Source organism: Alligator mississippiensis, chromosome 2 (genome assembly GCF_030867095.1).
Source record: "Alligator mississippiensis isolate rAllMis1 chromosome 2, rAllMis1, whole genome shotgun sequence".
Classification (NCBI taxonomy): Eukaryota; Metazoa; Chordata; order Crocodylia; family Alligatoridae; genus Alligator; species Alligator mississippiensis.
Window position 1 is genome coordinate 184350287 of NC_081825.1, and position 22562 is coordinate 184372848.

Genomic DNA, 22562 nt, shown 5'->3' on the forward strand with positions numbered 1-22562 from the left:
TGAACAGTTATAAACTCCTGCAAGACCATTTTAGGCTGGACATAGGGAAGAACTTCTTTACTGTCTGATCCCCCAAGGTCTGGAATAGCCTTCCACCGGAGGTGGTTCAAGCACATACTCTGAGCACCTTCAAGAGAAACCTGGACGTTTTTCTTGCTGGGATCCTATGACCCAGGGGGGCAGGGGGCTGGACTCGAAGATCTTCCGAGGTCCCTTTCAGCCCTAATGTTTATGAAATCTATGAAATCTCACAGAGTTGTTATGGTATTAAATGTATTAAAGGTTGAAAAGTACTCTGTTACTATAGAATTGGGCCTTATTTTAGACGATTTACAATAAGAACCTATTTTTTAGGAAGACATTCTCCCTTGTAAAGCCTTGCTAAGTGATGGATAACTTAAGTCCAATGGTGCCCTGTTTCAGGCAATCGAGTTACTTTTGTTGTTTTTGGGAGGGGGATCCCTCCATCCATTTCAGTCCTGCTGCACTACCTGGAAACTTCCCAGTCCCACTTGCCAGCTACACCTTGCTGGAAAAAAAGTTAATTTGGGAGGTATCTTTCCTCTGCCCAAAGCAGAAAGTGGAAGGAATCCTAGGGCAAGGTTTCACTGCCTGGTGGGGCTCTTGCTGTCTTTTGGTTCTCCAGTTTTCTGTTCTGGTTGTCATCTCAATGGAGCCCTGGCTGCTCCAAGCCTTATTTCTGGGGCTTCCCAAACCACTGTCTGTCTTTCTCTCTCAGTCCATTCCGTCTTGGGCTCTGAGCTGTTCCCAGGCTTCTGCTCCTCCAGTGCTAGAACTCAGGGCCTTGGGCTTTGCAGCTGGTCTTTCCAATGCCTTATGGTACCAGCGCAGGTGCTTTGGCCCTGACCCTACATTGGGTCCCTGCCCTTGGATTATCTTGCCTGTGGCTCTGGCTTTCCCTGTAGGAAGGATAATAGGCCAGGTTCTGGGACACCCTGTTATGCAACCTACACATCTCCCCTTACAACCGCTGCCAGTCCACCAGGTACCTGTTAGGGGTGCACCGATAAAGGTTTTTTAGGTCGATATTGATGACTGATTTATTCACAGATTCACAGAAGTTTAGGGCTGGAGGGGACCTCATGAGATCATCAGATCCAGCCCCCCTGCTCTGGGCAGGAAAGACTGCTGGGGTCAAATAACCCCAGCAAGGTGTGCATCCAGTCTCCTTTCGAAGGTCTCCAGGGTAGGTGCCTGCAAAACCCCTGCTGGGAGTCTATGCAGAGTCTGGTCTCACAAACCATGAAGAAGTTTTTCCTTATATCCAGTTTGAAACCTTCTTCTAGGAGTGTATGATCGTTGCTCCTGGTTTTCCCCTTGGGCACTTTGTTTGCCTAGCCCCTGATGCTGTCCCCAGATATATGTAAGCTGCCACCAAATCCACCCCCCCCCTAAAGTCTTCCCTTTCCTAGTATGAACAGTCCCATATTTGTCAGCCTTTCTTTGTATGACTTGTTCTTCAGGCCTCTAATCATACCAGTGGCTCTTCTCTGGACTCTCTCAAGCTTCTTCACATCCTTCTTGGAAGTGTGGCGCCCAGAACTGGACACAGTACTCCAGCTGTGGCCTCACCAATGCCAAGTAGAGCAAGAGAATAACTTCCTTAGTTTTGCTTGAGATGCATTGGTTGATGCATGCCAGTGTATTGTTTGCTCTGCTAACTGTAGCATCACACTGGTGGCTCATATTCATTTTCTGGTCAATTATGACCCCCAGGCCCCTTTCGGACATGGTGCTAGGTAGCATAGCACCACCAAGACTGTAAGTTTGTTGCAGATTTTTCCTCTCCAGATGTTGTACTTTACACTTCTCAGTGTTGAACAGCATCTGGTTCTGGTCCACCCAGCTAACTAATCTGTCTAGGTCTGCCTGGATCATCAGCCTACCCTGATGCGTGGCCGCATTTCCTCAGAGCTTAGTGTCATCAGCAGACTTTGCTTTTTACCCCCACATCCAGAGCATTGATGAAGATGTTGAAAAGCACTGGTCCAAGTACCAAACCCTGGGGGACCTCACTGGCCACTTTCCTCCAGGTCGACACAGATCCGTCTATTAGTACTCTCTGGGTCTGGTCCTGCAGCCAGTTTCCCACCCATCTGACCATTGAATTGTTGAGCCCATGGTCCCCTAGTTTTACCTTGAGAGCCTCATGGGGCCCCAAGTCAAAGGCCTTCCTAAAGTCCAAGTAAATGACGTTGACCTCATCTCCCTTATCCAGGTGCTGAGTAACCTGGTCGTAGAAGGAGATGATTTTAGTCAGACATGACCTACCTGTGACAAAACCATGCTGGCTGTCACTTAGAATTTTGCCTTCTACTAGCTTATTGCATATGGACTCCTTGAGGAAGTTTTTGAGGATTTTTCCTGGGATTGAGGTCAGGCTGATTAGCCTGTAGTTCCCTGGGTCCTCTCTCCTCCCCTTCTTGAAGATGGGCACAACATTGGCCCTTTTCCAGTCTTCTGGGACCTCTCCTGAGCACCACAAATTCTCAAAGCGGTTTGTGATGACTTCGGCTAGTTTATTCAGCACTCTTGGATGGAGTTCATCCAGTCCTGCTGACTTATAGATATCCAGCCTCTCTAGCTATTCTTCCACCAGCTCTACATTGGCTGTTGGTAGGTGATTATCCCTACTGTGACTATTCTGTGTCATATTTGCATTCGGAGGGCTATCGCTCTTAGACAGGTGGAATACAGATGCAAAATACTCGTGCAGGGGTTCAGTTTTCTCCTTGGTGTTGGTGATCAGTTGACGAGATGTATTGAGCGACGGTCCCATGTTTCTACTGGTTTTCCTCCTGTTATTTACATAACTATAGAAGGACTTCTTGTCTTTGATTTTGGTTGCTAACCTGAATTTGGTCACCGCCTTTGCTTTTCCAATCTGCCTCTTACAGGTGTGGGCCAATCTTATGTTGTTCTCCTTGGAGTCTATTCCTAGCTTCCATCATTAGTAAGCCTCCCTTTTTTTCCCCCCAAAGATCTGCGACTTCCCTGTTGAGCCAAGATGGCCTCCTGGCTCCTATGCCACCTTTTTTGCATACAGGTATGGACAGCTTCTGTGCACCAAGGGTCATGTCCCTGAGGAATGACTGCTCTTCATGCATACTCTTTCCCTATGGTCCATGATCCCATAGGGCATTGCTCACTAAAGTCCTTAGCTTATTGAAGTCAGCTTTTTTAAACTCAAGATTTTGTACCTTCCTGACAGATTTTCCAGCCCTATGACAGACAGTGAAAGTGATAGTGTCGTGGTCACTGTCACTTAGGTTACCCTCTATTGTTAGATCACTCACCAGGTCAGCCCCCTTGGCCAAAACTAAATCTAGGAGGGCATTTCCTCTGGTTGGCCCATATACTTCCTGAGACAAGTAGAGCTCGTCGATACAAGCCAGGAATCTATGCAACTGATCAGATATGGCTAATTGTTCTTCCCAGGAGATGTCTGAGTAGTTAAAGTCCCCCATGATGACCATATCCTGTGCTCTCACAGCCTCTTCCAGTTGTCTGGAGAATTCCAGATCTAGCTCCTCATCTTGATTTGGAGGTCTGTAATATATTCCTACAGTTAGGTCCCTTTTGCTGTGTCCCCCCAGTATCTTGACCCAAGGGGTCTCAAGTCGCCCTTCCTTAGTACCAATTTCAGGTTCCAAGGAGGTGTACAGGCAACTCCCACTTAACGCTGTTTCGCTTAGCACTATTTTGCTATACCGCTCATTTTAAATCGATACCTGATTCCACTTAGTGCTCAGTGAGTTTCATTATAACGCTCATGGTCACCATGTTTGGTTATTAAAAACACTTGCAGTTGACATCTTGGGTTGTCAAAAATGTTCGTTTCGCTTAACGCTAGTTTCGCTTAACATTCGGTTTTTCAGGAACCAATTAAGAGCGCTAAGTGGGGGTTGCCTGTACTGCTTCTTTACATATAGAGCAACACCTACACTCTTTTTCCCTATGAGATCCCTCCTATGCAGGGTGTAGCCTTCTATAACTGTGGTCCAATTGTGGGTAGAGTCCCACCAAGCCTCTGTTATCCCTCCGATATCATAGTCCCTTCTGGAAAGCAGGAAGGCCAGTTCCTCCTCTTTGTTCCCCATGCTCCTGACATTTGTATATAGGCATTTGAGCCCGCTGCTGAAGGTCTTCAGTTTCCTGTCATGTTGAGGGAGCTGCATTCCATATTAACAAGCCGTATCGGCCAATACCAGTCCAACCGCCGATATGCAGCCCAGCAGCTTGGAGAGCAGCATCCGGCTGGAAAGTCTGCTGGGGGGAAGGGGCGTAGGGGATGAAGGGGTATGGGGAGGGGCAGATCAAGGCCCCGTGGTGAAGGAGGGTGTGAGGTGGGGGCAGGGGCAGGCACTGCCCAGCCAGGGTGGGGCGTGACAGGGTGTGGGATAGAGCTGCAGGCAGTGTGTCTGGGGGTTGCAGCTCCCGCTGCTGCACTCACCCCAAGGGAGGTAAGGTGGGCATGTTCCCCCCCTGGATCTATGTACAGGGCAAGGGTGGACTGCCTGCTGCATGCTCGGGGCCAGGGGCTGTGCCAGCCTCTTCCTAGCAGAGGGGCTAGGCCGGGGCTGCATTTGGGATGGGTAGTGGTGGGGTGGGTGGCAGCACTTGGAGGGGGAAGTTGGGGGCAGGGCTACAGCCAGCCCAAAATTCGTTGTAACCCCCCTACCCCCTTCCTGCACTATCGCCACCCTCCCCAAGTGCATGCCTGGCCCAGCCCACCCCCCACCAGGAAGAGGCTTATGCTGCCCCCAGCCCCAAGCCCACAGTTGGCAGTCCACCTTCACCTCATGCACAAATCCAGGGGGCACATGCTCTCCATGCCTTGTCGGGGGTGCACCGCCCGGCAGGAGCTGCCCTGCACCCCCATGCCACCCAGATGAGCTGCCCACAGCTCCGTCCCATGCTCCACCCCACCCCAGCTGGGCAGCCTCAGCCCCATGTCCTCCCTCAGTGTGGGGGCCTCAATCTGCCCCCCACATGTCCCTTTCCCCCCACCGGCTTACTGGCCAGATGCTGCTCTCCAAGCTGCCCAGCTGCGTTCCTGGCCATGTGCATGCTGCATGCTTTAGTACTTTTGGAAATACTAAAGCATGGCTCAGTAATTGCCCGTACTGCTCTGTACACACAGTGCATGATTACTTTTAGCTGCTACTTTGCCATAGTGGTGCGCTAAAAGAGGGGAGAGTACTGCTATAGGAAAGTAGCTGGTAGTAATGTGTAGATGCACATGATTGCTATGAGGTAGCACATTGCTACAGGTCTTTACTGACCCTCTCCCTCTTCTAGGTAAGATTTTATCTATCTGGGCCACTTCCACCTTCTGGTGTTCTGGGCTACTCAGCTGCACCTGGCCCAAAAGGTCTTGGGTTTAAAGGGGTCAGGTCCATTTTTCATCCTTTTTTCCCCATTCTTCGTAACAGGGGCTCAACTCCCTGTTATAGGAGGCAGATGGGAGGCGGGAGGGAGAAGGAAGAAGGACAGGGTTTAAGTCCTTAGTACCAGGGCTGCTGATGATATAGAAATGTATATATTTTAACTGGCAACAGATTGGAAAGGCCATATTAATTATAAGGTGAAAAAAGTTGATGCAACTTAGAAACTATACCATTTTTTGCTTTACAAATTTAATTTTATCATAGAATCATAGAAGAGTAGGGCTGGAAGGGACCTCCAAGGGTCATCTAGTTCAGCCCCCTGCTTGTTGCAGGATAATCCCTGTTCAAATCATCCAGTACAAATCCATAATCTAAACTCTACATAAGACTACTGTCAACCTGGACACAACACAGACCTAACACCCTAACCTGCCACAGGTAAAGCAGGGGAGCCATGGCAACCAAGGTCCTGCTTCTATGAAATATTGTCAATATACGCTCAACAGGTCCTGGGTAGAGGGCCATGCCCCCTGCTACAGAGGAAGGCAAAAATGCCCACAGTCCATACCAATCTGACCACAGGGTAAAATTCCTTCCTGACCCCAAATATGTTTTTTGGTTTGTTTGGGGGTTTGTTTTTTTTAGTGTGACAACTTCATATTATGGTATACACTTACTATAATCTAATTTAAGTAATTACATTATACCAATTTGTTTGCTGGCAAATCATTTTTAAAAAGTAAAATGATTGAATTAGTAAATTAACTGGAATGAGAGTGCTGCTGAAGTGCCCACCTTGTTTTTGACAACAGTAGCCTGTGCTGCAGGGATGGTGAGAATATCATCCTGGATGAATCCAGAATGGCAGCTACGGGGCTGTGGGTAGCTCCTTGCACATGCTTCACACAGCTGAAGAGGATGTGGCTGCAGCTTCTTGCTATGATCCTGGTTGCCAGTGAGGTCTTGGAGCTCACTGGCATGTCTGGCCAGCTCCTGCCAGAGCTCTGTGTGCAATATGAATTCACAGCCAGCCTAGAGCCCTGGCTTTCAGCTCTGGAGCCTGCTGCTGTTTACTCCGTGCACTTCCCACCTCCCAAATTCAGCAGCAGGGGGAAAGAGGGGATGAGTGGTGGTTGCTGGTCCCATGGCTCCCTCAAAGCAAGGGTGAGCATCCTTGCTGCTGCTGTTCCTCCTCCCTTCTTTTCTCCTGCTGCTGAATTAGGGGTGAGGGGGTGGGGTGAGAAGGCAGGGGGAGACCAAACAGCAGCAAACTCTGGAGCTGCTTGAAATCAAGGATTTTGGGCAGACTCACCTGGGTGAGCACATAAAACTTGCCGTATGTGTAGAGCTTCCAGCAGGAGCTACGCTGACACGCTGGTGAAGTCTGAGAACTCGCTGTGCACACAGCATACAGCCAAAGCGGGGTGCAACTATGCCACCATATCCTTGCTGAATCAGCCCCTGAATATCACCCTAATTTCCATTTTTTTTCAACAGGATCAATTGAATAGTTGGCACTCATTCAAAGCTGAGAAACCAGTTGGGAGCTTAAAAAGTAGGAAATCTTGTTTCCCTTCTCTAACCTGTGAGATCTACCAGTTGTGAAGTCTAAAAGGACACAGAAATGATAAATAATCAGATTAGTCATCTCAATATAGGTAACATTTCCTGTCATAAATCTGTTTTACATGCAAAGCATATTTTGATAAGCCTTTTGTTTTCCTCGTATGTCCAGCATATTATAGGTAGCTAGTTAACCTATAAATAATTTCATAATGCTCTATTCTGTGGGTTTTTAATTGAATTCTCAAATACATCCAACAGGACTTGACATATCACAAGACAAAAATAAACCTGTACAGTTATTTTAAAAATAAACTGTAAAAATTAGGAATCAGAATGAATCTTAAATTTTATACATGAATTTAGATAAGCAATTATATTAGTGTATTCTTCTGGTTAGTAAAATATGCCAAATCTACTGTAAAGGCTATATTTAGTTGATAGTCAACATGTTTTAATGGTTTCCATCCACTGAGAATCAACCCTTCTTGGAGGTCTACATTGATTATTTAAGTCACTCTGATTTTTTTTATAATGAATACAAACTGATTAATCGTGAAAGGTAAAGCTATGAATTAGTTATGCAATCCATCATCTCAACCACTATAACCTGTATATTACCCTATGCCATCATGTAGTCTGTCTGGGCTGTTTTTAAAGAACAGCTGCTTTTGCCGGTTCTTTCTTTGTAACCACACGGCATAGAAAACAAGGCTCCCTCAGTTCTATGAATCCAAATGTACTGGCCCCAGGGCAGAGAGAAAAATGATTCCTAATACTGTTTGGAAACTTTTGGAAACAACTTAGAGCACAGTCACAGGACTGTGACTGTTAAGATTATTTAACAATTTCTGGCCCCAAAGTGGCCCTGTTTTTCCCATTACCCTCACTGGTTTCCCTGGTTTCCTGATTTGGATGAAAAGAGAAGGGTGGCCTCTCCAAGGCTGATGAGAGAAAACAAAGGTCTGATACAGACAGGAGAGAACCTAACATTCCTCAGAGCCTATGCTATGCTTTCTTATCAGCTAAAAGAACTTTTCTATTCCATTGTATTAGAGCTGCTTAAATCCGGCCCAAAGGAGATTTCTGGGATAGTAAACCTGTTCACCCATCTGGAGGGGCTCCAATACTGCATCTGAACCAAGCACCATAGGGTGAAAAAAGCCTACCATCCTACTTGACAGAAAAGATTACTTAAATTTGGGGAAGGCTTTCTCAAAGACCACAGTTCCAAGAGTATGGATGCTAGCAAACTGACAGTTTACCCGTGTCCAAAACTCAGTGTATTTGCTCATTCCAAAGCCCTGAGTATCTTACAAGGACCTTGACCTAACACTTATACATCTAATCCATTCCCTTTCTAGCTTGTAAAAAAGGGTCATAAACAGTTGACAATAGACAAGGAATCATTTGCAGAAGGAATCTTCTCCAAACATACAGTCTAGCCAACACTGAGGGAACTACTGCTGATGCTTTGGTTTTAGCTGGCCATTGCTAGTGTCACCCCTTCCATTCCTGAGCTGTCGATTTAGGGGAGCTAGCTAAAGGCTAGAAGCACTTCCAACTGAAGCTAATTGTCTAGATCAGGACTTTCCAGCTTTCAAGCAGCCAAGGGCCACGTGCCTTGTGGGCTGCACAACAGCAAGCCCTGGGCAACATGGGTTCCCTTCTGCTACCATGTGCACCTGTGCAGGCTGCTTTCACCCTCTCCCTGCTCACATCACATGCTCTTGCAGCCCAGGATTCACCCTTCATTTCCTGTGCTGTGTGCTGTACTATCCCCTCGGGTAGGGATAAAAAGTAGAAGCCAAAGGAAGGAGGAGGCCGGAGGCCCCCACTGCTATTGCTGCTGGAGAGGGATGGGGGGAGCAGCAGCTGAGCAAGGGCTTGGGGACCACAACTTAATCCCTCATGGGCCACTTGCAGCCAACATGCTGCCAATTGGACAGCCCTGGTCTAGACCTAGCATAATCTGGATCCAGGATAATCTGGATACCTCTGTATGGTAAGGGTAAGGCTCGTCTGTGCAGGAGATGGGACTTGCTTGGGGGGTAACTCTGAGGCTGTGTAATAACTTCTCCTCCCTGAGCACTGAAGGCCATCAGCAATCTCCTCACCTTAGTCTTCAACTGTAAAACACTTTTTTGTCCTCTAACATAAATAGAAAGCCAGGGAAAAAATTCCCTGCATTTTAGCAAACCAAGACACTTCAATACATATGACTCTCTGGAGAGATGATGAACAAAAGGTATGTGAAAAATGTTAGTAACCTTGGTTAATTCACTGAGGGAAGGCACTGAGATCTGCTGGGTGATGATGAATAAGTATCTATATGGAATAGCAGTAGAAGGTCAGATATCCAGCAATCTATCATGGATGTCGCTCTGTCTTGGGCTAGCTGCTTTTGAATAAGCGGCAACAGTAATCCATTCATATACTTCTGTCACTACATTGCAATAAAGGAAGGCTGGAAGAAGAATATTCCTTAAAAACTATTGTGGCAGACTGTAACAGGTGAGGTGCCACGGGTTGCTATAATGCCCCCTACTGGTTGCCTCTGCCCTGTCTGGCTCTTCCCACCCTGGATCTTTGCCTGTCACAACTTATTTTAAAACTTGATGAAGGGAGGCTGCCATCAGAGGCTGGTGAGCCTAAGGTGCTTTTTCTGTCTCCATACCAGTTTCTTATGCCTTACTCGCTTTAAGGGATAAATTTGTGGCCTCCTTCTGTCCCTGGAGCCATGCCCATGCTTTGCAGATGTTATTCTGTACATCGTTCTATCCCTTGTAGAGGCACCAGCCCTCCTGGCTTTAGCCTCCCTTTCCTCTGGCTGCAGACCTCCAGTCCTGGCCCACTGATTTGGGCCCAGCTCTGTTTAGTTCCCTCTCAGCAGTTCCAGAGAACAAATCAGGCACTTGCTAGTTTATTCACTGCAGGCGTCTTGTTCAGGAGCTCCTCACAATTCAGCATGCAGGGCCTGACTGTCTGCTTTTGCTCAGGTCCTGGGTTTATATACCTAGAAGCCATGCCCTTTTTTGGTCATGTGCCTTCCCCAGCTTTGCACAGGGTTTTCCCTGCCAATCAAGGGCCAGCCTGCCCTCCTGCAGCTGTGGCCACAAAGCCAGCTGAACCTGCTGCATCTTCTAGGGGCAGGAGCTTCCTGGCTCCCTCCCACAGTTCCCTCTCCTCCCCTTCCCTTACACCCAGGTAACAGGGTTTGGGTCATGTGCTACAGTGTCAGAGTTGCACATTTTATTACATGTAGATTTCCCCCAAACACGTTATGGTTATACTGTGCTCATAACTACATGAAATAGAGAGGCAGTCATGATTTTGGGGAGGTAGCTGTGAATTTCAGGAACCTTATTAAATGGACTGTTTCCTAGTGTCTTCATCTAGTGCCTGTTGAAATCAATGAAAGGTCTTTCCATTGCCTTTGTGGATGTTAGACTGAGCTCCTACTTCACATGGTTGTATACAGTGCAAGTGAGTACTCACTGCAGATCAATACTTTGAGCAGTCATCAGCTGTTGGCACCAAAACTTTAACTCCACTTCTACTTTGAACTATAGCAGTATTCCTGCATGCAGCGAAAGATCACCGACTTGTTAGTTGTGAAGTTCAACAATCTGGAGGCCTTTGGAGACGCTGATGAAACAGGTGTGGATGGAATCCAATACTTTCAGTGCTGGAGCAGATGAGGACAGAATGTGAAAAACAAGAGTTCAGAAAGTCCAGGACATTGTGAAAGATGAAAGCATCCTGAAGGCTAAAGATTGGAGAACCCTAGGGAATTATTTGAGTGTTCAATCTGGAGCGAGACGTCAGTGAGAGACGGCTCATCTGCCAGCTTTGGTGCCAGTTCTGTAGTGCATGCTGATGGGGAAGGATTGTCAGGTAGTAAAATGTGTGCGTGTCTTAACCTTTTGCTGGAGGGAGGTGACATTTTGCAGTAGGTAACTTTTAAATAAATGAGATGGAACCAAAAGAATGTCGTTTGAAAAATATGTGCAGACAGCAACATGTCCCATAAAATCAATGAAGTTTTTGGTGGACTTCCCTTAAAATAAAAAAAGAAAATCACGTCATCAGATTATCTGTACATTCCTCTCAACTCCGTTTAGCAGGGCTTCCCAGAATATGCTTTCACGTATGCTCCACGCACTGTCTCCTGCAGGTTGCTAGGGGTCTGTGCCCAAATTTTCTCCCATGTGTTAATATAAACATACTTGGACAACACATCAGGGCAGAGTCCAAAATGTGGTTGTGGCAACAAAGCTGGACACAAACTGAATCACACTACTTGCAACTAGCCAAGATGTCTGTGCCTGATCTAGGGATAAAAGATTACATGTGTGTGTGCATACGTGTGTGCATGTAAAATTTGATCATTCTACCCATTAGCTTGCCCTACAGATTATCTTTGCTGACCTGGTATTTAGGCCAGTAGGTGTATAGTAACTGTCAATCCCTGTTCAAAATCCTGGGAAGGAACTTTGCTTTACAAAGTTTGGGCCAAGACATGCTCTGTGAAGCAGTAAGTGAGTGCATTAGCTCTCCCCTCCCCTCCTTCTGGGGTCACCACTAAATGCTTTTGGTGATCTCATCTTGGTCAGTAATGGATTTTTGCTTCCTAAAATCTCCACCCAAATGGGTGCAACTTGTTTATTTTCAGGCAAGGCCAGAGACTGTAATAGCTGGGAGGATGAGGTTATTTGCTAGTCAAGATTAGAATGCATTGCCAGAACTCAGTGTAAGGGAATCTTGCCCAGCACAAGCATGTGCTATGTCTGGCTTTTAATCATTGCCAAGTTCACCCCTTGCTTTAAGCAGTCCACTAAACAGCAGCAAACTACTGGATGGTGCTGGAGATCATTAAATTGTGCCGCAGTTGGAAACCATGCTGTTCATCACAGGATAAAACAATCAAAGATTTTTCAAAGAAAGGGAAAGAAAAAAGACAGGTAGTAAGAATCTGTGTCTAGTTCCAGGTGCCCCAGTTCCCTGAGAACTGTTGTCCGTGACAAGTTTGTAATCTGCTGGCTTGAATTAAGGTGCTGGTGCTCTATTTACCATCTGACTCCAAGATGTAATTCCCCACTCCTGATCAGGTCAGGGAATAAATAAGTGAATAAGTAAATGCCTGTGAAGTGAGCCTAAAGGACTCTGCCAAACAATTTGGGATTGTTAGCGGTTTTTTTCCATTAGAGGGACTGTAGTTCATCTGCAGTACATGCCAGAAAGAACCCAGGAAGCTTTCTAAAACAGGCCAGGACCAAAAAATAAAGTACTGCTAGTCTATAGAGTGAGCTGCATAATATTGATAGACTATGCAAAAAACTCTATAGCATCAATCTGAGTTATTGCACAGTTAACGTTCTTCATGATACTAGCAGTGTTATAGAAGCATTTGGAGACTACCTTGTTTTGAGCTACCGTATAAGTATATAATAAGAGCAGAAAGGAAAAAGGTAGGTGGGAAAACAGAGGCATGGTGAGATGAAGCCTCTAGTTCAGACTCCTGTGGCAAATTATTACTAGAGCTGGCTGTGGAACTTGTGTCTCCTTACTGTAAACCCCAGAAATTTATTTCTAAGACCCATTGCCTTTCTGATGGACACAGCCATAGCTACTGCAAGATACCCTCTGGCACTGTGTCTAAATTCAGCAAAGCAAACTATGATGGCAAGTGCCTTCACAGAAAATGGTCCCAAAATGGCTTACAGGCTTTAGCAAGAGGTTTAAGAACAATTATTGAAATCAAGGTTCTTACCATAGACAGGCTGCCACCTCAGGAATAAGTACTGCACCACAGGGGAATACGAGAAACAATGGACACAAACTGCTTGAAGTTTGCTTCAGATCGGACATAAGGAAAAATTCTTTTATGATTTGAGTGCCTAGGGTCTGGAACAGATTCCCCAGTATAGTCACCTACCCTGGAGATCTTTAAAAAATGACTTGATGCGCAACTTGCTGGGGTCATCTGATCCCAGTAGTTTTTCCTGCCCAAGTGCAGGGGGGCTGGGCCCTATGATCTCATCTGGTCCCTTCCATCTCCTAATATATATGCATCTATCAATTTTGTTTGGAATAAGTGGGGCCAAAGCGTCAAAGGTGTCAACATGACCCTGTTATTCTACAGCAGGGGTGTCAAACATATGACCTGTGGTCTATGGGGCTCCTAGAGGGGTCAGGAATTTGGGGAGGAGGGGAAGGGGGGAGGAGTCTGAGTGAGGGCAGGGTCCACTGCTAAAATCCAGGATACAGAGCTCCATTGGGAGATGCATGTCAGTGGCGGGGGGTGAGTGATGGCCATATTAACACCTGTGGCTCCCTGATGCTGTTTGCCACTTTGCTGCCATGTCCACATTTGGCCTGTGAGGAGCCCTGTGATCTGGATCTGGCTGAGAAGACTGGGTAAATTTACCCCTTCTGAACAACAATCAACTGATAAAGAAGGTTCAGGGTCTCAAGTACAGAGACCACAGCTTGTCTCTGCCAAGTCACCTGAAAAATCTTTTATTAAGTTACAGAAAAAGGAGGAAAAAAACCCTTATGAAACATTTAAAATATAAAGTATTAAGTAAGTCTTTCATTTTTAACAATATCTCTTATTCCCTTTAGGGACAGAGGTTTTTAAAAGGAAAAAAAAGTATTTTGTTTGACAGTCTTTTGAAAGGCATTAAAGTTGGTAATAACTATTCTTTCTGAGGAGAAGACATGAGTTAATTGAGATGGGCTGGAAATTTTACAGCAGGATTTGATTCTGTTAAAGACAAAATAAGACACAGTGAGAGCAAGTGAGAGAGAAGAACAGAAAAGATAGAAAATGCAGCTTTAGTTTGCTGCTGTCTCTTGCCGGCAAGCTCACTGCTAGAGAGAGAGCCACTCTTGAGAGTTGGCTAACTTGTACCGGCTTCGATTTTAGAGCATTTGAGATGTTTCTTTTAGCTGCCTTTCTGGTCATGGGCAGTTATGTAAAAGTTGCAGTCTTAGCTGGCTAAGCTTAGACTAAACAGAAGACAAAAAGACAGAGAGGAAAAGAGAAGAAATAAGGGAAGGAAAGAAAAGGACACAGGAGGGAAGAGGGAGAACAGGAAAAGAGTCCTCCCATTCTGGGTAGTGGTTTGAATCTAGCTGAAGATGTTGGGGTTGGGAGCCATGATGTTGAAGCTTGTTCCCCTTAGTCCATCTCTTTTCCTGGCATCATTGTCAATTTTTTTTTCTTCCTGGCTGGATCACCAAATTAAGACATCTTCCCTCCCTCCATCAAAAAGACTATGGCCTGAATAGTTCATTGGCACCTTGTATGTTCCCTGATTAGGCCTAATTTCCAGTACACAAATTTTGGTCTGTTGATTTCCACTCTTTTTCAATTCTTGCATCCAGCCATGATTTTGAATACCATCCTTGGTATGTACTAGGAGACCACTCTTGTTAGGGATAATTCAGTCTTTTTATTGTTTGTTGATGTTTTATAAACAGCTTTATGTACGAGACTGAGGTGGACTTTAATTACTGTGAACAACTTAGTGTGTGAGCTTGTTCAGAGTAAGGATTGGGCTAAAAGAAATCTAATGAGGTTCAACAAGGGCAAGTGCAAAGTCCTGCACTTAGGACAGAAGAATTCCCGTGCACTGCTAAGGCTTGGGACCAACTGGCTAAGCAGTAGCTCTGCAGAAAAGGACCTGGGGGTTATAGTAGACAATAAGCTGAATATGAGTCAACACTGTGCCCTTTTTGTGAAAAAGCCTAACAGCATACTGGGCTGCATTAGTATGAGCGTTGCCAGCAGATTGAGGGAAGTGATAATTTCCCTCTCTCATGCATTGGTGAGGCCACATCTGGAGTACTGTGTCCTGTTTTGGGCCCCCCACAATAGAAAGCATGTGGACAAGTTGGAGAGAGTGCAGCACAGGGCAACAAAAATGGTTCGGGGGCTGGGGCACATGATTTCTGAGGAGAGGCTGAGGAAACTGAGTTTATTTAGTCTGCAGGGCCAGGGACAGAAGTTGCACATAAACCTGGTCTAGTAATCAGAAACTGGTTTAAAACTATAACAGAATAGAAGTTCAACTCAAAATCGCTGAAACCAGTTTAAGATAAACCTGGTTGAATGTAGTATCAGACTTAACTGATTTGGGTCAAGACTGACCCGATTCAGCCTCGGACTATTATACTTAGCCCAGAAGAGGAGGCTGAGAGGGGAGTCGATAGCAGTCTTTAAGTACCTGAAGGAGGGTTCCAAAGAAGATGGAGCTAGACTGTTCTCAGTGGTGACAGACAAACCTCCCTTGCTGCAACTTGAGTCTACTGCTCCTTGTTGTTAAGTTGGATATTAGGAAAAACTTTCTCACTAGGAGGGTAGTAAAACTCTGAAACAGGTTACCCAGAGAGGTTGTGGACTCTCCATCCTTGGAGGTTTTTAATGCCCGGCTCAACAATGATCTAGTTGGAGATGGTCCTGCTTTGAGCAGGGGGTTGGACCAGAACAACATTTCTCAACCCATGGGTCGCAACCCAAAAGTAGGTTGGAAGAATATATGAAAGGGTTGTGAACAAACTTTAAAAATGGATCAACAAACTTTAAAAATGGATTCTCCTTTACAGTAGAAAAACATAAGAAACCCTGCCTTTTCCTTTGCAGGCTGGCAGAGCTCCAGCCTGCAAGAGGAGGTGGGGGGATGGGGCCTGTGGGTGGGGGGCAGTAGGTCAGGAGTGAGGGGCACTTGGTTGGGACTAGCCATTGATGTTTACAAATGGATCTTGGTATTGAAAGGTTGAGAACCAGTGGACTAGATGACTTCCTGAGGTCCCTTCCAACCCTAATTTTCTATGATCCTAAGCAGTGCACAGAAGGTGAAGCCTCAGTGCAGCTGGAGAAAGAATTCTGGTTTGCAATGATATCACTGTATAGGGTATGGAGAGATGCTGATGTGGTTTGGAAATTGTTGTTGTGAACTTTCTTTTGGGACTCATTTCCAGCACCAGTCTTTTGTAGTAACAACTCTGAGATACTTAGGGTGTGTTGTGGGGAGCCTTTGGCTCTGAGAGAGATTGTGGAGACAGGAAGGTGTGATATAAAATGTGTTATATGTGTAGGATGCCCATAAGTATCTGAAAACTGGGACTGCTGAGGTTCTGGAGGTGTACTCTAATGTCCCTGTCAGTTTATTTTTTTTTAAGTCCTTGATGGTTTTTTTAACCTTTGGGTTGCTCTAGCTACCAGAAGGTGTTCTTAGAGAGCAGGCTGGTGACATCAGCAGGCTGGATGAATGCAAGTGGGTCTTGCAGACTTCCCCCACCAAGCCTGTGTCCTATGACAACATACTCCATTCTTTACAGGTCTATTAGGGGGGCCCCCATTGCACCACCCATGTCCTTGAGATGTCCCTTCCAGCATGAGTGTGAAGTAGGGCTGTGTGAAATTTCGACAAGTGTTTCTTTCGAAGCTGTTTCAACACATTTCAAGCTTGAAACAGTGAAATTGAAATGAAACAAAAGGCTTCAAAAAAGCTTCAAAATGAAATGAGGGCACTTGAAATGTTTCAAACCGTTTAGAGTTTCAAAGCCATCCGGTGGCAGGAGGTGGGGGAGAGCCAGGGCTGCGCTCTGAGCGGCTCCACCAGCCCCACAGAGCTCAGCCCGGCAACAGGAGATGGAGCGCAGCCCTGGCTCTCCCTGCCTTCCACTGCCAGGCTGAGCTGTGAGCGGCTCTGCCAGCCCCATGGAGATGAGCCTGGTGGTGGGAGGCAGGGGAGAGCCACTGGCCAGGGCTGCACTCCAAGCAGCTCTGCCACTGGCTCTCCCACTGCCAGGCTCAGCTCCGTGGGGCTGGCAGAGCTGCTCAGAGTGCAGCCTGGCAGTGGGAGGCAGGGAGAGCCCGGGCTGTGCTCCAAGCAGCTCCACCAGCCCCATGGAGCTCAACTTGCCCTCCCAGTGCTGCTGGACTCCTCCTGGGGACACGGGCCCCCAGATCTGCATATGGGATGACAGGAGGCTGCTGCTGCTGCCTGGGGCCAGCGGCGGTACTAGTCTTCCTGGCATGGGGTGCAGGCTGCGCCCAGTGCCGGTCCCAAGCGGCAGCGGTAGCCTCCTGTCATCCCAAGCACAGATTCGGGGGCCTGCATTCCTGGGAGGAGTCCGGCACAATTCCACAGCCCTCCCAGGGGTGTGGGCCCCCAGATCTGCATGTGGGATGACAGGAGGCTGCCGCTGCCAGCAAGTGACACGAGTTCTGCATATCAGCACCTTGGGGTGCAGTTTCCAAGAAACCCCTGCATCTATCTCTCTGAAACTTGGCAGGTTTCATGCCCTTGAAGGGGCTACCACCACTGCAATTTGCATCTGAATCAGGCAAGAAATGACAAAGTTATAGGCATTTTCATGATTCCCTATGATAGCCTATGGGTGAAACGTCAAAATGCATTGAAACAGCAAAACAGTTTTGATGAAACTAAATGAAATGATGAAACGAAACACTGTCCCTTCGAAACAGCAAAACCTAAGTCAAAACAAAATGGTGCTGTTTTGCACAGCCCTAGTGTGAGATCCACAGGGAGATGCAGAAGCCACTTTACTGAAGGAAAGGGAGGAGTAGACCCATATTCCTTCACTGTCCCAGGATTTTTTCTTTGTCTTTTACACTGCACTGTGCACCCTTTGCTGTCCCATCCCCCTCACCAGTCTTAAAAGATGTGCAGTAGGGTTGGCCTGCTCATTCACTTGCAAGAGTTCAATACAGTAGCATCAATACTAATTTACACTCTTCTGAAGAAAGAATTGGGTGCAGTGTGTTCATGAGCTAATTCATAGATTCATAGATTGTAAGGCCAGAAAGGACCTCAGAAGATCATTGGGTCCGGCCCTCTGCACCAAGCAGGAAACATAACTGGGGGTCAGGTGACCCCAGCAAGGTGACTGTCTGGCAGCATCCTCTTGAAGATTCCCAGGGTAGGTGATTGTACCACCTCTGGAGGGAGCTTCTTTCACAGTCTGGACACCCTGACTCTGAAGAAGTTTTTCCTAATGTTGAGCCTGAATCAATCTTCCAGAAGTTTGTGGTCATTACTCTTGGCTTTTCCCTTGGGTGCCCTGGTGAACAGTTGCTCACCAAGCTCTTGATGTACTCCCCTAGTGTAGTGGTAAGCTGTTACCAGGTCCCCTCTCAGCCTTCTTTTCCTCAGGCTGAAGAGTCCAACATCCCTCAGCCTTTCCTCGTATGGCTTGCCTTTTAAGACTCTGATCATATGGGTGGCTCTTCTTTGGACTTTCTCAAGCTTGTTCATGTCCTTGTTGAAGTGTGGTGCCCAGAACTGGACACAGTACTCTAGCTGTGGTCTCACCAGTGCTGAGTAGAGCGGATGAATCACCTCCTTCGTTTTGCTGGAGATGCATTGATTGATGCATGCCAGAGTATTATTTTCCCTACTGGTTACAGCATCGCACTGCCAGCATTCATACTGTGGTCTGTTATTACCCCCAGGTCCCTTTCATTTGTGGTGATTGTCAGTTTGGTGCTACCAAGCCAGTAGGTGCATTGGGGGTTGCTCGTCCCGAGGTGGAGCACTGTGCATTTCTCAACGTTAAAATTCATCAGATTCCGATCCGCCCAACTTGCTAGCCTGTCTAGGTCCGCCTGTAACTGTAGCCTATCTTCAAGCATGACCACGCTTCCCCATAACTTGGTGTTGTCTATGAAGTTGGCCAATGAGCTCTTCACCCCTACATCCAAATTGTTAATAAAGGTGTTGAAAAGTACTAGACCGAGCACCGACCCCTGCGGGATACCACTGCCCACTTCTTGCCAGGATGACACAGATCCATTCACTGTGACTCTGGGTCCTATCCTGCAGCCAGTTTCTCCCTACCTGACTGTCTTGGAGTTAAGCCCACAATCTTCCAATTTTCTCATGAGGACATCATGGGATATTAGATCAAAGACCTTTTGGAAGTCTAGGTATACAATGTCAACCTGCTCTCTCGTGTCCAGGTGGTGAGTTACCTGGTCATAGAAGAAGATGAGGTTGATAAGACAAGACCTACCCATGATGAAGCCATGCTGGCTGTCATTCAGAATCTTACCTTCTGCAAACTTATTGCAGATAGACTGCTTGATGAACTTTTCTAGGATTTTTCCTAGGATGAAAATTAGGCTGACTGGCCTATATTTACCTGGGTTCTCCCTCCTGTCCTTCTTGTAGATGGGCACAACACTGGTCCTCTTCTAGTCCTCAGGGACTTCTCCAGAGCTCCACGAGTTGTGGAAGAGCCAGGGGTTCCACAATGACTTCGGCTAGGTCCTTCAGCACTCTTGGATGAAGATCATCTGGTCCCGCTGACTTGTATATGTCTACTTTTTTAAATTGGTCATACACCAATTCTATAGCAATAGTAGGACAGCGATTATTCCTACCGTGCTTATCCTGTACTGTACCTGGCATGGTTTTCCCCTTGGTCCGGTGAAAGACCAAGGTGAAGTAGTCATTCAGGAGTTCAGCTTTTTCCTGAGTGCCAGTAACCAGCTCTCCTGAGTTGCTGAGCAGTGGGTCCACACTCCCATTTGTTTTTCTCCTGTTCCCTATGGTTCTAAAGAAGGACTTCTTGTTGTCCTTGATTCCCGTTGCTAATCTAAATTTGGTTGTCACTTTAGCGTACCTTATCTGTTCCCTGCAAATGTGTGCCATCGTGGAATAGTCCTCCTTGGGGCCTGCCCCAAGGTTCCATTGTTTATAAGCCTCTTTCTTAAGAGGACCATGATTTCCCTGTTTAGTCAAGAGGCCTTCCCAGCCCTTCTGTTACCTTTTCTCCGCATGGGAAGGGACTTCCTTTGTGCTTCAAGGATTGTGTCCTTAAGGAACACCACTCTTTGTGCACACCTTTTGCCTTCAGTCCCTGCTCCTGTACCACTTGCTGTACTAGTGACTTAAGCTTGTTGAAATTTGCATTTTTCAAGTTCAAGACTTCAATCCTGCTATCCGATTTGTCTGCTTGACGTCGGACAGCGAACATGATGGTATCATGGTCGCTGTCCCCCAGACTTCCCTCTATATTTAAGTTGGTCACCAGGTCATCTCCTTTGGTCAGGACCAAGTCTAGCAGAGCATCACCTCTGGATGGCCCATGAACCTCCTGAGTCAGGAAGAGCTCCTCAACACAGGTCAGGAAGGATTGCAACTGATCCAACTTGGCCAAGTGTTCCTCTCAGAAGATGTCTGGATAATTAAAATCATCCATGATGACCATGTCATGTGTACGTGTGGCCTGAGTCAATTATTAGGTGAACTCCAGATTGAGTTCTTCCCCCTGGTTTGGTGGTCTGTTGTATACACCTACAGTTAGGTCTAGCTTCACCTTCCCCGCCCCCCCGCAACTTGACCCCAAGGGTTTCAAGCTGTCCATTTTTGGAGCCAACGTCGGCCTCCAAGCACGTGTACTGCTCTTTTGCATAGAGAACAATGCCTCCACCTTGTCCTGAGAAAGATCCATCCTGGGTTTGTTGCTTTTGAAAAAGTGGGGGCAGAATTAAGGTGGCCCTGGCACTCCCATTTAAAAATAAATAAAAGCAAGGAGGAAGACATTACTGCATATAGGACTCCGATGACACTGTCCTTGTTCTGTGGGTAGAGATCCCATTTACCAGGAACCCAGGGTATGTAACTGGGTACCTAATCCTTCCCTGATTACTGTGCCTCTGCAATGGCTGTACCTACCCACACTGTAGTTCCTTTTCAGTTCACAGCACTGAGAGTTGCAGTAACTGCCCCTCCGGAAGGGGGTGCAAGAAGGAAGATACAGAGAGAGGTGCAAGCTTTACTGCTGAGCCTTGACAGCGCATCCAACTTTGTCTGTGTTCATTTAAAGCTGCCCTTCACAGGGACAAAGTCCTCCTCTAGATACCTAAAATGTTGTAAAAAGAAGGAATTTTTTTCTTAGCCCTCATTATAAAGGCCTTGAACTCCTTCTTGCTGTCATTTAGTTTGTTTTTACAGCAAGGCACTCTGCCGTTATGACTCATGCAGGCTTAAAGCTTAGACTTGGTGTTCAGCTGCCTTCTGCCTTAAAAGGTGATGCTGCTCCTGGTTTTTGTCATTTTAGGATATATTTTTTTTTCTTTTAAATTTTCCTAAAACTTGTCAGACAGCTCTATCTTCTCAGGAAACACTTTATCAACTGTGCTAATTCTCAGTTTCAAAACTAAAATAAAGCAGCCTGTGTGGAAAGTATTACTGATTCTCCTCTGGGCCAAGTTGATTTATGTGCCAGTAAAATGTCAGACAGAAGCACTCCTTCACATAAGGAGGATCTGAGCACTGCCTGCTTTCCGTTGTGTTGGTTTCTAGACCATCTGGAAATTATTGGATTTCGGCACTTGGAGCCACTAGTTGCAAGTGTGGGTTCACTTCTGCTTAAACCAGCCTCAGTGGTTTGCAAAACAGCTGTCTGTTAAACAAGATGGTATATCACAATTTTAACCGCTTGTGGCCAGTGAAGTTGCTGTGGTATTTTTATAGGCATTTTGACCTTGAGCAGATTATAGTGAAGCTGAATGCTTGCATTTAACTTAAATCCTGCTGCAGCTCCAAATGCTAGGGCAGGCATGTACACTGGTAGTGTTCTTGGCCAGGTGTATAATTCACTACCTGTTATAGCAATGATGGAAACTTTAATGTAGAAACAAGCAATGGGGAATTTTGCCAAGCCCTGCCTATAATGAAGTTCCTATTGCTGTTGCCATAGGTATAACTCTAACAATGGTGAATTATACGTGCAATTATTTTTGTAACATCAGGTGCAGCTTTCCTACCCTTAAATGCTGTTAAGTGTCACTATACAACTGTTGCCATATTTTGTACAGAGAATGACTGTATTTCATTAGTGCATATTCTCTGTGAAACCTACTCACACTTTGCAGGCTTAATTTACTGATGACAGGAGTAGATCCAGGGGTGTGTGGCAGGGTAGTCTACCCCCCTTGGTTGCATGCTGCATGCACAGTGAGCTTTCTGATCCCACCAGCATGGCAGCGTGGGCTCCTGCTGGGAACTCCATGTGTGCTGTGGGCCCTGATCTCACCAGCTGGGTATTGCAGGTGCTGGCTGGAGACCTTGCTTTCACACAGCTCTGGAACACAGATTAGCACTGCTGATGTTTTGTCATTCCTTCTTTCTCCTGCTGAATATCAGCCTGGACTCGGGAACAATGTGAAAACAGGAACTTGTGTTAGCCCCTGTGCTGGCCAGCTGGTGAGCTCAGAGAGTTCACTGGCATCCAGATCACAGACAGCAGGTGAGGCCGCATGCACAGTGGATAGCACTCACTAGGGTGATTAGCTTTAGAGAGACTGGAATAGCAGTCATTTGGAAAACTTGAAACAGTTATTGTGATTGGCCTTGATTGTTCCCCTAGAAGGGAAATCATTTTATACTTGGGCTTCCCTAGAGGGTTTTTTTTTTTTTAATCTAATATTTCCTGGGAACAGGGGACACTCATGTTTTGGAAGGAGGGCAGAGAAAAGTCTATGGCATGACTTCTGTGTTCAGGGGTACACACCTGTTACCTCCCTCTAATCCACACCCCTTTCTG

At 46.4% G+C, this 22562-nt stretch overlaps 1 protein-coding gene across 2 annotated transcripts in view; it reads left to right on the forward strand.

The window, feature by feature from the left end:
• The window catches only part of TSPAN4 (tetraspanin 4), an 878022-nt gene that overhangs the window by 138629 nt on the left and 716831 nt on the right, over positions 1 to 22562 (forward strand). The window lies entirely within an intron of this gene.